This window comes from Pinus tabuliformis, chromosome X, assembly GCF_031772625.1.
Source record: "Pinus tabuliformis cultivar Carrire ecotype Pingquan chromosome X, CPIR1, whole genome shotgun sequence".
Lineage (NCBI taxonomy): Eukaryota > Viridiplantae > Streptophyta > Pinopsida > Pinales > Pinaceae > Pinus > Pinus tabuliformis.
This window is the reverse complement of record NC_142308.1, coordinates 601,057,012-601,071,157: the sequence shown is the minus strand read 5'-3', so window position 1 is coordinate 601,071,157 and position 14,146 is coordinate 601,057,012. Positions and strand designations below refer to the sequence as shown.

The following is a 14,146-nucleotide window of genomic DNA, read 5'->3' as shown; positions in this document are numbered from 1 at the left end:
ATAGAATTTCCAAAATTATGCTAGATTTGTCTCATCAACTTTGGAGGCTCATACATTGAGTTTTAATTGGTCAAATGAAGCCCATGACGGCTCATTGGAAAGATAAAATCAAGGAGAACATTTCTAAGGAGGTTTCACTAACAGATTTAGTTATTTATTGGGTATAAAATAAGACAGAAGATCAAAATCTGAATTTTTAAACAAAATCAAGTTTCTGAGTTTTATTTTCTTCATTTTCATTTGCCCAAGCCTCTTCTAAGTGCAGATTCATTCATCAATAATATCCTTGGCCAATTAAAATCATCATATGCATCAATAGAAAGCTCAGATTTCATTTTCAAATTAATTAATTGCATTTGATTGGATTTGTTTTAATGTCAGAAATGACATTTTGATTTTATTGTTGCATCTTAATTTATTTTGATTTCTTTTTGCAGGAAAACAGTAGAAGAGATATGGAGAAAAGGATCTCAATCAATGAGTATGCTCAAGCAATAAAGATTGGAATTTTGAGGAAATAATATTGATTGGGCAGATTTATTCTTGAACAAACTGTCTTTTCAAAAATACCTTTGGAAATATTATAAATAATAGATTGCAGAATGTAATAGGGGTTGCTCTCCTTTGCAATTTTAGACTTCTAAAAAGCACTTCTACAATAGGAATTTAGAGTTGTAGGAGGGAGGAGAGAAAATCTCAGATCTGAGGATTATTGAGGATTTTTCCATTGTATCTTGAATTATGTATGATGGGCAGAGTTTGCACTATTGAAGCTCTAGTTTTGAAAGCAGAAGTTCAAGCAATGTAAAGGACTGTTGGATACCAAGGTGAGAGAAATGGATTCAATAAATCGGTATTTCTAATACTACTGTTTCAAATATTAGTTTCATTTTTATGATAACAAGAATGTGTCATTTTATTCATGTTTTTTCACTTGTGTTGATATGGGTAATTTGTCTCAATGTTGTTATTATGTATCTTTGCTCTTATGGATTAAATTCTAATTTTTGAGTAACTATTTATTCAGAAATATGTCTTATAAAACTGATTTTTTAAATAGCGATGTGTTGTGAACTATTTTCGCATATTATTGTTTAATTATTGGATTTACTGATTTGACAATCAATATCATTTTTGTGAACTACTCCTTGAAATGTTGTTGGTTTATTATTTCAGTTAAGAGGTCGCAATAAGATGTGTTTCCGTATTCACAAATGCCAGTTAATTGAACAACTTCATTAACTTGATATTAGCTAAAAGCCAGACATATTTAAATCCCTATCAATTAATTATCTTGCTCTTAGTTGGGTTAGATCTATATCTATTTAATTGAAATAGTATTATGATTAGTTTCTTTTGTTGGCATTATAGAATAAATTTTCATTTAGATTAAGTTCTACATTCTTTTGAGTCCTCCTCTCAAAGAGGCAAAATTTTAGTTGTGGCTTGGCTGAACCCAAATCAACTTAAGGGTCATTCTCTTGCCCTATCAGCAAGAAGAAGTGATCTGATATCCCTGTCTATTGGTAGTTAAAGAAACATCGTAAACCAATAGCGATAGGGAAAAGGTAATTGGACCTAGTTAAACCAGTGGGAGCCACTACTCCAAACAGAAAAGACGCTCCTTTAAGGTTCGGACCGAGTGGTTATCCCCAATGTTGAGGCAGACATTTGTGGCCCTCAGTAAGTTTATATACCTTGAGTTTATAATATCAATCCCTTGGGTTTAATAATATGCCCTTGGATTCATGATCCGTTGGGGTTTTAGTAATAATTCCTTGAGTTTATTATTCCCTTGGATTCATAATAACAATTCCTTGGGTTCATAATAGCAATCCCTTGGGTTTATAATATCAAGCATGGTCAACTATGGTAAATCATAGCCAACCATGGTAAATTATTTCCAACCATGTTTAGTTTAGTGTTTACAATATTTATCTTAGGGTTTATATACCTTGGATTTATAATATTAGCCCATTGGGTTTAATATTATTCGATTGGGTTCATAATCCCTAGGGGTCAATCATTGTCAACCATGATTATTTTAGTGTTTAATTTTTAATAATTAATAAATTCTTTATTTATATTTAATTATTAATAATGAATGAATTAACTATTTAATAATTAAATGAATTGTTTATTATTTAAATAATTTAAAATATTATATTAATTAACCATATTTAATATATTAATTTAATATTAATATATTAATTTAACATATTAATCTAATATTAATATATTAATTTAATATATTAATTTATAATATAGCATATATTAAATTGACGCCTTCAATGTATATCAATCACATTTATTAATGCGATTGTGGTAATTAATTAAATTTATTATAGCGGAGGTTATATTGTTTTTGTTTTTAGTAAAAAATAATTTATTTTCAATTAGCTCTAAAAGTTTTAAATAGATTTTATAAAGTCTATTTGAAAAAATTAAATATCAAACTTAATATTTTGAAAATTAAAAGTAGATTTTGAAATTTTTTAAATTTAAATTTCTATTTTGTCATTGGTTCATATAAATGAAGTAATTAATATTAATTTTATGGGGTTATTAATAGTATTGATCAAAAAAAAATTACCACTAAGTGCCATTATAGTACATGTATCAATGTCAATATTTATGACCCTTGAATAAGATCTCATGAGTTGTGAATATTCGACTTACATGTTATCATTAAAATATTTTATAATTGAAAAGTCATTAACAACTTTTATTGATTTGACGTGTTATCATTAAACTATTTTATAGTTAAAATGAATTAGTTTTTATTTTTTGGGTCAAAATGTATTTTTTACAAGTCAATATGAAAGAGATGTGTAGCTCTTATGTTCACATAAAGGTTACATATAATATTAAAAAAAATATTTCAATATTTATTAAAAGTAAATTATTTTAATATCAACCAATTAATACTTGATTTTAGACTTTTATGATCCATTCTGATTTTGATAAAGTCTTTCGGATTAATCACATCATCCAAAAGACTTTATCAAAATCAACAAATTAAATTAGACAATTTTTACAAAGACATGATTTAACGATTTTCACCAAATTAATCAAACTAGCACAACTAAATTAATAAAGTAGTTGATATGTGTGAATGAGCATCATTTTCCACTTGTAATAATACCATTTAACATATTAAACATAGAAAATAATATATATATATATATATATAGTCATAATAAAAATTTTAAAAATATATTTTTTCCAAAAGATTTTAAAAAATTATTAAATTAAAATTTAATAAACCACTTTTTAAACACATAATTTAATGACACAACAACACAATTTATTTTTCCATTCATTGTTTTTCTACTTTCATATACATTTCTTAAGTTATCTCAATACTATTTCTATATATTTATTTTTTATTTTTAATCTTTTATATTAATGTTTTTTTATTGTACAGCCTAGCTTTAAAATAAATATTTAATAATAATATTTAAACAATCTAAACTGTCATAGCATTTTATTAATTGGTTGTTTGGAAACATGATATTGTATTTCTACATGCATATCAATTTTAATTTCAATTTCAAATTTCCAATTATTTAATTGTTATAATGCATGTTTATATTTCTATATTTTTATTTTTTTAATTCAAGATTAATTTCCTTTTGCCTAAAAAGGTAGGTACTAATATATATATTAAATTCCGGTCATATTTAGAGAAAATCCGGCAAGGATTTTTGTAAATCCAAGTTATAGTTGTTAAAATTCAAAATTTTAGGTGTCCTAGATGTTTTTGATGGTGTTGAATCCATTTCCACCATCAAAAACACGATTCAAGCACTGCCTCTACAAGATTTTTTGAAACTTTTTTACGCGGATTCCGGCCATTTTTGGTCATCCGGGCAATTCCTCCGCCTCTTTAGATGACTCCTTTTGCACACGCGTAGTCTAACGAAGCGGAGGAGTTGCCTGGAAAGTTATGGAAATTCCGGTCATATTTAGAGAAAATCCGGCAAGTATTTTTGTAAATCCAAGTTATAGTTATTAAAATTCAAAATTTTAGGTGCCCTAGACATTTTTTATGGTGTTGAATCCATTTCCACCATCAAAAACACGATTCAAACACTGCCTCTACAAGATTTTTTAAAATTTTTTTACCTGGATTCCGGCCACTTTTGGCTGTCCGGGCAATTCCTCCGCCTTGTTAGATGACTCCTTTTGCATATGCTTAGTCTAACGACGCAGAGGAGTTGCCCGAAAATTTATGGAAATTCCGGTCATATTTAGAGAAAATCCGGCAAGGATTTTTGTAAATCCAAGTTATAGTTGTTAAAATTCAAAATTTTAAATGACTCCTCGTTAGATGACTCCTTTTGTTTTGGGTTTATTTTGAGTAATTAAAATAAGTGATTAGAAAAATAAGTGTTATCTTCCTACCCTCCACCACTAACCTGTTGAATTCATAACTTTAAACTTTATATGTCATATCACATTAAATCTTACCAAAAAAAAAAAAAAAATTCAAATTCTAACAAATTAGTAATAGTAATAAATTTGAAACATGATTTATAATAAAAGAGTCTTTTTAGAGTTTTTTCTAGGCATATTTTTTTTCTTAAATTTGAATAGAATTTAATAAGAATTTATTAAAATCACAAGTTTAAGTTGTAAACTCTTTACAATCCAAATACTTAAGAAATGTTTAAAATACTAAATCCATATAAATAATCGAAAATATATTTTAAACAACCAAACTGTTTTGGAAAAAACCATGTCTTCATATTCCAACCCAAAAAACAAACTAAACCATAATGGTTAGAAAATAGGCCATCTGTACTGCCACATGTGCATTATTTATTTGTACATGGTATTGTTAAGAATTTAATAAGAATTTATTAAAATCAAAAGTTTAAGTTGTAAACTCTTTACAATCCAAATACTTAAAAAATGTTTAAAATGATAAATCCAGATAAATAATCGAAAATATATTTTAAACAACCAAACTGTTTTGGAAAAAAACATGTCTTCATATTCCAACCCAAAAAACAAACTAAACCATAATGGTTAGAAAATAGGCCATCTGCACTGCCACATGTGCATTGTTTATTTGTACATGGTATTGTTAAGAATAATCCTATAAAATCACAAACGATGAACAGATAGCTTATAAAGGTCCGACAATGGCAGAAGTGTTATTCCGACATCATCTGTCCCATGTATCCGAAGCTGCAAAAATAAATTTTACAAATAACCATAAATCAAATTCAAATCAGGTGTAAATGAAATTTCTAAAACCGAAACGAATTGGGAACGAACCAAATAAATATCATGGAATTCTTCATTAACACTATAGAACGTTACCTGTGCGGGAGAGTGCCCAATCGGCGGTGTCCTACATGACGTTCCAGAAGAATTAGCCCAACAACCCTTCCTGTCACGCCCCTACACCTGCGGTAGTCTTTCAACCGCTTATAGCGAGGTGCAGCACCACCGAACACTTTCTTTTCACCAATACTTATGTTCGTGGACTACGCCTACATTCACTTTTTCCTACTTAGTTTGTGCTTCGCAACCAAGTATTATTATGTTTATCCTTTATACCAATGAACACCCATACTCATTCATTATCAACAGCAATTATAAACAAAGAAGACAATTGCACAGAATAAAGGGAGGGGCAACTCCCTACAATATGAGTCTGCCCAAATCAATATATTATATAATCTTCATTTTTACAATGTACAGACTAAGTCCTTGGGAAACCCCAAATTTACACTTAGCCAAATTTTCACAACTTCAGCAAACTCAGTTGCCCAGCTCGTCGGCACCTCCGCACGGTCGCCGCACGACTCTCCAACCCGTCGTTCACCTCGTCGCACGTCTTCGCCGGTTCGCTCTTCGTTTGGTCGCAAACGCCCAAACCGTGTATACCTGCCCACACGCAGTCCCACTTGCCAACTCTTGACAAATGCCCAAATCGTGTGAACAGCACGTAGTACCGCCTGCCCAACTCTACGACCTCCGGTTCCAACCTTCGTTTCACGGTCGTGTCGTTTGCCCAACTTGGGCGCGCCTCCAAGTCGCCACACACGGGTGCCTCAACCCGAGACACGCTTCCGTTCACAACCCAACACACCAACAAGTCTCCGTGCACACTTGCACGATGGGCGGACGATCACTCGAGTCGCCAAGACACCCACACCAAGTCGTCGCACAAACACCTCCGCACGATCACCTCGGGCATGCCTTGCCCGATGCCTTCACCTCTTCACCAAGTGCGACTCACTAAAGGAGCGCATGAGCTATGCACTTATCCTCCTAAAAACTGCGCACAAGAGACTCTACTCCAAGAGCGAATTAGGAAGTGCGAAGTTGGATGACGTTTGAACGCTCTACGCTCAAGTATATATATGAACCTTAGTGCGTGGGTGGGCTGTCCAGCTGACCGCCCATACACCCCTACGCACACAACCGTTCAAGGCTTATTTCAAGTCGACCTGCCCACCATGGTGTGTCGGCCAACCCCTCATAACAATCCTCCAAACGTGAGTATAAACCATCGCAAACTTTCAAGTGTCGTAATTTCATTGTTCACATTTTTGTCGCACCTAGCTCATAGGAACGTCGCATTTCCTCCGCACGCCTGGTTCGTCGCACCCGCCCATCGCACGCCCGTCGCCCACGCGTGCACGGTCACCTGGCACCCAACCGCACCGCACATCCGAGGACCTTACATCCTCCTCCACCTAAAATCGTTGTCGTCCTCGACAACATATCATCCTGGTAGCCATCCACCAAGATCACCCATGATGTCAACTCCTCCACATACTGCAACCATCTCTACAACATATGTAGAACCACCGTCTCCATCATGTCTCGCCTCGGCAACCATCTATCACCAAGATAACCATACCAAGGTATACACCTCATCGGTATGCCATCCATCAGAGATCACCTCAATCCATGATCATCGATCACCCTGTCACAATCTCCACATGCTGCTCCACCATGGAAGGCTGGTCCCTCCATCCAAGCTACATGCCCACTGCAACATCCCGTGTCGACCTCATCATGTGTCATCATGTGAACTGCTGCCATGATACTCCAACATATGCTAACACATCTCTGCACACTGCATGCCCTCATTTTTGAACTAGTTTGGTAGCTAGTCCAACTGTCACGCTCAAACCATGAGAGTGAACATCCACATGTCATCATCAATCGTTTCTCAAAACATCCTACCACATCCTCAACTTGATCAATAATCCATCTCCATATAAGTAAGCCATGCTCAGGTCCATGAAGTAGTCTTCATCTCATCTGCAACATGCTGTCCAAAGTAGTTGAGTCTCAGCTCAACCCATGCCCAAGTGTTGCCACCAAGACATCATCATCATTGTAACTCCATCACTCCAAAGTGTCTCATATCGATCATCCACATCAAGTCACTCTTCCAAGCCATGCCCATACATGTACTTTGAAAGTATGCATCCCATACTGCATCAAATTCTCTGACCTCAGCTCCTCAATGCATCAGATCCTCTAAGTCCACCATATATGAAGTCCCTAAAAGTCACAACCTCATGTCATCATGAGCTCCATGAGTCATCTCCAACCAACATCTCAACAAGCATACAAGTCTCGGCCCAAAGGTCCTTGCAAGATGCCTCAACTCTCCATGTAGTAGGAATGCTCCATAGTCTACTCACAACCCCATCCAAGTCCATGGTCTTGTTGCACAAGAGTGTACAACCTCTCCATCGGCTCATAAGTAGAACATCTCCATGTCACACCAGCAAATCTACCTGCACAACATCCCTGCTTTGGCACTCCTCATTGGATGTCCATAAGTGACACCTCTATAAGTGCTCCCACATAATGTCCCTACATGAGACTGCCATGCTCCATGTCTCCAACCTGATGTCCATGACTAAGTTGCCCATGTAGTCCAACCAAGTAGACTCATCACAACAATCGGTCATACTCATCCAAGTCTTCAATCTTCGGTTTAGTGAACTCGGTCACCCAACCATATCATCATGTCATGAGTCCCTCCATCATAGCTCCTCCACCAAAGTGTCCACCAAGATTATCTCTTGGTCTCGGCCATGAGAAGTCCACCCAAGAGTGTGCCCTCCAATCTGTCCATGAGTCATGCCGGGCACTTAGCCAATCTTCCATATGGCTAAAGCACGACCCATTCCTCCACAATGATCATCATGTTCCTCCCTTGTCAAGGGCCTTTGCACCTTCCACCATAAGGTCACAAACAACCCCAACAAGTCCAGCAACCATCAACAATCCTTGCTCTTCAGCATCATCATGAGGTTCCTCCAAATGAGTATCCTCCTTCACCCATGTCTGCAAACTGCACGATCCTGGTCCAACTTGATCAATCTCAAGTTCATCCTCCATCATGATCATGTCTGCAACATCTTCAAACATCACGGCTTCCTCTTCCTTAATAGCACAATCTGCAACTTCATCTTGCTCCATTGCCCACCCAAGTTGAAGAAGTTCGTCTTCAACATTCTTTTCCAAGACTTCAAGCTTATCTCGAATCTGGGGATTCTCTTCTTTCAACCTCTTCAACCTGTATAAGGTAAGCAAGAGCTTCCCTTCGCATTCTTCCAAACCTGCCATGTCTTGTCGTTCAGCTTGGCCCAAGCACTAAGCTTCACCCCTGCTAAACCTGTTTACCAGCTTCACCAAGTTCCCTGCAACCATGAACCAGCCCTTGTTCCACTTGTATGTGAAACCAACTTCCTTCACCTGCAAGTACCTGCTTCCACTGTCATCAACTGTCAAGCTTCTTCAACCCTGAATCAGCCTGCTCTGATACCACCTGTCACGCCCCTACACCTGCGGTAGTCTTTCAACCGCTTATAGCGAGGTGCGGCACCACCGAACACTTTCTTTTCACCAATACTTATGTTCGTGGACTACGCCTACATTCACTTTTTCCTACTTAGTTTGTGCTTCGCAACCAGGTATTATTATGTTTATCCTTTATACCAATGAACACCCATACTCATTCATTATCAAGAGCAATTATAAACAAAGAAGACAATTGCACAGTATAAAGGGAGGGGCAACTCCCTGCAATATGAGTCTGCCCGAATCAATATATTATATAATCTTCATTTTTACAATGTACAGACTAAGTCCTTGGGAAACCCCAAATTTACACTTAGCCAAATTTTCACAACTTCGGCAAACTCGGTTGCCCAGCTCGTCGACACCTCCACACGGTCGCCACACGACTCTCCAACCCGTCGTTCACCTCGTCGCACGTCTTCGCCGGTTCGCTCTTCGTTTGGTCGCAAACGCCCAAACCGTGTATACCTGCCCACACGCAGTCCCACTTGCCAACTCTTGACAAATGCCCAAATCGTGTGAACAGCACGTAGTACCGCCTGCCCAACTCTACGACCTCCGGTTCCAACCTTCGTTTCACGGTCGTGTCGTTTTCCCAACTTGGGCGCGCCTCCAAGTCGCCACACACGGGCGCCTCAACCCGAGACACGCTTCCGTTCACAACCCAACACACCAACAAGTCTCCGTGCACACTTGCACGATGGGCGGGCGCTCACCCGAGTCGCCAAGACACCCACGCCAAGTCGTCGCACAAACACCTCCGCACGATCACCTCGGGCACGCCTTGCTCGACGCCTTCACCTCTTCACCAAGTGCGACTCACTAGAGGAGCGCATGAGCTATGCGCTCATCCTCCTGAAAACTGCGCACAAGAGACTCTACTCCAAGAGCGAAGTAGGAAGTGCGAAGTTGGATGATATTTGAATGCTCTACGCTCAAGCATATATATGAACCTTAGTGCGTGGGTGGGCTGCCCAGCCGACCGCCCATACACCCCTACGCACACACCCGTTCAAGGCTTATTTCAAGTCGGCCTGCCCACCATGGTGTGTCGGCCAACCCCTCATAACAATCCTCCAAACATGAGTATAAACCATCGCAAACTTTCAAGTGTCGTAATTTCATTGTTCACGGTTTCGTCGCACATAGCTCGCAGGAACGTCGCATTTCCTCCGCACGCCCGATTCGTCGCACCCGCCCATCACACTATCGCACGCCCGTCGCACGCGTGTGCACGGTCACCCGGCGCCCAACCGCACTGCACATTCGAGGACCTTACACTTCCTGTTTCGCGAACACCACCTCCGTGGCAACGGACTGCTCATTATCGTAGCCAATCCAGTCGAGTCCTGCGTAACAGTAAGCTGAAACGGTGGTGTTATCGAACACCTCCGTCGCTGCATTCTGTCCAACGAATTCCTGAATAACAGAGTATGTAACGGAGCCATCGTCTATCCCTGCACCGGTAGCTGTGGCGCCGATTTCCACCTCCCCCGCGCTTTGAAGTTTCCACGAGTTGCCGTAGAGGTGCATTCCCATGACCACTTTGCTGGAAGGCAGGCCAGCATCCAGCCATGATTGGATTCAAAAGCTAGTGATGATATTAGAATTGGGGTCGTAGAGGGCCGCGTGTGCTGCAGTCCGATTCGGCTCCCAAGGACCGTGGAAATCCTAGGCCATTATGTTAAGACAGTCAAGTTTGTCCACTGCGGACAGATATTCTCTATCGACGTCCGACGCGAAGAAGCTGTTAGAGAAATAGACGGCCGTTGTGAGGAGTAGGGGTTCTTTGCCCATGGCTTGGGCCTCTGCTTGTATGGCAGATCTCCACTCAGACAATAGTTGCCCCAAGCTATTCATTTCCGTCATATCCCGCGGATACTCCAAGTCGAGGTCGAGGCCGTGGAAGGAATAGTTCCTGGCGAGAGCTATGGACGAACCTATGAACGCTTTTCGTAGTGAGGCGTCGGCCACCATTTTGGCGAACTTGGTGTGGATGGTGGCATCTCCTCCTCCTCCTATGGAAAGCAAAGTCTTTACCGACTGATTGTTGGTTTGCAGTTGGGGCGTGAATTGTTGGATGCTCTGCTCATTCTCCACACTCACGCCCACCTCGAACGTCTGGTCGTCGAGATCCACAAAGGCGTAGTAGAGATGGGTGTAGTGGGATGCGTTGATTTGTGAAGGAGGGAAGGAGGAGTAGCTATCAGCAGGCCAGTACCCGCCCTTTAATGCGGAGGTCCTCATGACGCAAAGGAAAGTAAAGGCAATTCCAATTATCTTAATTAGCAGACGATCCAATGCAGCCATGATTTGAATCCAACTGGAAATTGATACATGCAATGAGCAGACTGTGCAAGTTCTGAGGCAGGCTATCATTTTATATGTATAAAATTGAGTTACCTTAGTAAGTGGTATTTTCTTTAGGCATTTTGATCTGATTGTAGATTTAGAGAATATAGGAAATTAATTGATTAAATAATAAATTAATCGATCTTATTGGTCTTGGTCAAACCAAAACAAAACAAGAGCCGGCAATGCCTACGATCACAGCTAGGCTACTACTATCATATATAGTCGAAAAGAAGAGTAAGAACATCTACTTTGATGGAGAATCTATCTAGATGGTTTAAGGTATATTACCCTACTCATTAAAAGTGGAAAACCCAAGGTCTTCTAGCTTCATGGCTAGAACTGAAAATGTTTCAATCAACTTCCTTGTGTGTCATGAGGATTTCCTTTTGGGTTTTTGAACTTCTACTAGAAACTTTCCCAATATTTTTTTCAATTACCAATTAATGTCCATAGTATACAAGTATCTTGTTTTTCTAGTCCTAGTGTTCTCATTTAATTTCCCTTTGAATATGAGGAGAGTTACAACTCACATAAATGATAATAGACCTTTCCATGGAATGCTAGGCTTGCGATTTGGAGGGAGTAAATTGATTCCTTCTTCCCTACGACTTTTATAATTGATTAAATGAAGCATGGTTCCCAAAGCACCAACTCATAACATTAAAAAGGAGAAGGGGGGAAATCTTAAGCACAGAGCACCAAAAGAGGTTTTACACGAGGAGCTAGGGAGAGAGGTGAGGAATCAAGAATTGAAGAAGGATGAAACTAGAATGCTCCCACCTAGAAAAGACAAGAGGAGACTCAAAGAAGACCTACATATGCAATAAACAAAAAATTCCTTCTCTTAGCAGTATATGAAGGAAATAATGAACCAAACACAGTAAGTTGATTGGAAGTTCAAAACAAGGCCTGAAGGAATAACTTATGCCTAGAAAAATACTAGAAACTGGACAACCTAGAAAGAGAGGCAGAAGAGAGAAAACGAGAGGTCAGAATAGAAGTAAAAAAAAAGAAAAGAGAAACACCTAGTGATAGATTGCAAGGTTAACCAGAACCTAAAAGCATATACTTAGGCTCTAGGTCTATCATTTGCTTCACAAGGTTAGTCTATCAACTCAGAAGTCTTCTTTTGTTTCCTAAGAGAAGGAAATTGAAATGTTTACCTTTCTTATAGTCTCATTTCTTTGTTGTTTATAGTAGAAGAATGAAGATACTCCTTCCTAAGCGTGTTTTCAACCCGAGAAAATAAAATAACAAGGAATAAAATGAAATTCTAGATAAAAAAGAACATTTGTATCTTAGACTAGCAATGAAGACATATGCAAATGACCTTGATTTACAAAAAACTAGGGGGTTTCTTACTGTGTTTCTCTAGGAATTTCTATGTCCTTGTATTGGAGCTCATGTCTTTGCTATGATGTCAGTGCAAACAAGCATCCCAGTGGTAGAATAATGACTCTTGGATTAGCTAAACACCATATTAAACCATAGAGACACTATTATAATCCCAAGGAAATATTCCCCATGAACATTGAAAGGTTTTGAATACCTATGCCAAGTGGTTGAGGGCATAGACCACCATCACTCTATCCCACCACATCCCATGAAAAATCCACTATCATCCATGATTTTCACCCATTGTGGGGAACACCTATTTTTATTTTAATTAAGGTTTGTACCTATTTATCTTGTCATATTCTAAGGACATGTTACAAGTGTCGTTAATGGATTTTCTAGAAATATTAGAGGGTTAATTAATCTATTTTTCTTTTCACACATCACCTTGATAGAGTTTGTAATGAATTTGTGATAGAGGTGTTCAATTGTCCTAATTTGATAGAAAATTTAATTAATTATTTAAATTCTTTGAAAAAATATTAATATTATATTTGAGGAATATTTTTTTTTTCTAAATATGTCTAAAATTTATTACTATAACAAAATGATACATGGAGGCACTGGCCTCTGCAATTCGTAGCCAAGGTTCATGGCATATTGCATCCAAAACATAATGAAGACTTCCTAGAAGAGGGAAACCAGTCTAGTCCAAAATAGATTTGCTACTCTCATAGGGGAAACCAACATGTGTACATAGATTGATATTCTTTTGAAAACAACCTATAAACCCAGAAATAAACTATTTTGCTCAAAAATGCAGAAATAATCCCATAGGATTGGATGCCGGGAACCTAAAACCTGAAGACACATGTTGGTTTAGTTGTCATTTGGTGTCGATGGGTGTTCTTCAAGAATTAGACACCTATAGGCATCGAGTTCATCCTCGTCTTTTGGCAGTTCACCCATGTCTTCCTTCTCCAGATTTCCTCAATTCTACTCTGCTGCAGAAGGCTCGCCCTGAGCAATATCATTCTTCTCCGTTGTGCGAGTGGGATGTCCTTCAGCAATGGAAGGCTCCTCCTGAAACGTGACTGTTATGTTGGCCTTGATAAGAGGTCGATCTAGAGAGCATTGGTATGTGAATTTAGTTGTATAATTGGAGTGCTGAGAGCTGGAAGGGAGAGCGGTGGCTGAAGGACAGGATTGCGAATGCTGGGAGTGAACAACGCGAGTGCGACCTCTGCCACTGCATGTTTCAAGATAACGATCTAAGAAATGATTTGATGATGGGTAGGAGTTAGAGGCCGTTGAGGGCGAAGAGTGGAGCGTTCTGCCTCTGCTGCTGCCCCTCCTGCAACGCATTCGCTAGCGCAGCCAAGGCATAATTTCATAGGGAGAAAGGGATTGACTGTGAGGAGTAGGCACGAAGTAGAAATGGTCACTTTGGGTGGCATTATCAAAGGCGGAAGGCTTAGAAGCGAGGGTCAGGTTACATAACAGGCTCTGCGAATAGTGGTTTCCCTTCCTGAACTCTATAAAATAGAGAATATAGCATCTCCTGCCTGTTGTCGTGCAAGTGCTTGGCTCCACGATAGCCAAGGGGCAT

General features: G+C 38.7%; 1 pseudogene; it reads right to left on the bottom strand.

The window, feature by feature from the left end:
- Positions 1-5,173: 5,173 nt before the first annotated feature.
- LOC149141466 (class V chitinase pseudogene) lies at positions 5,174-11,157 on the bottom strand (annotated as a pseudogene).
- Positions 11,158-14,146: the final 2,989 nt, after the last annotated feature.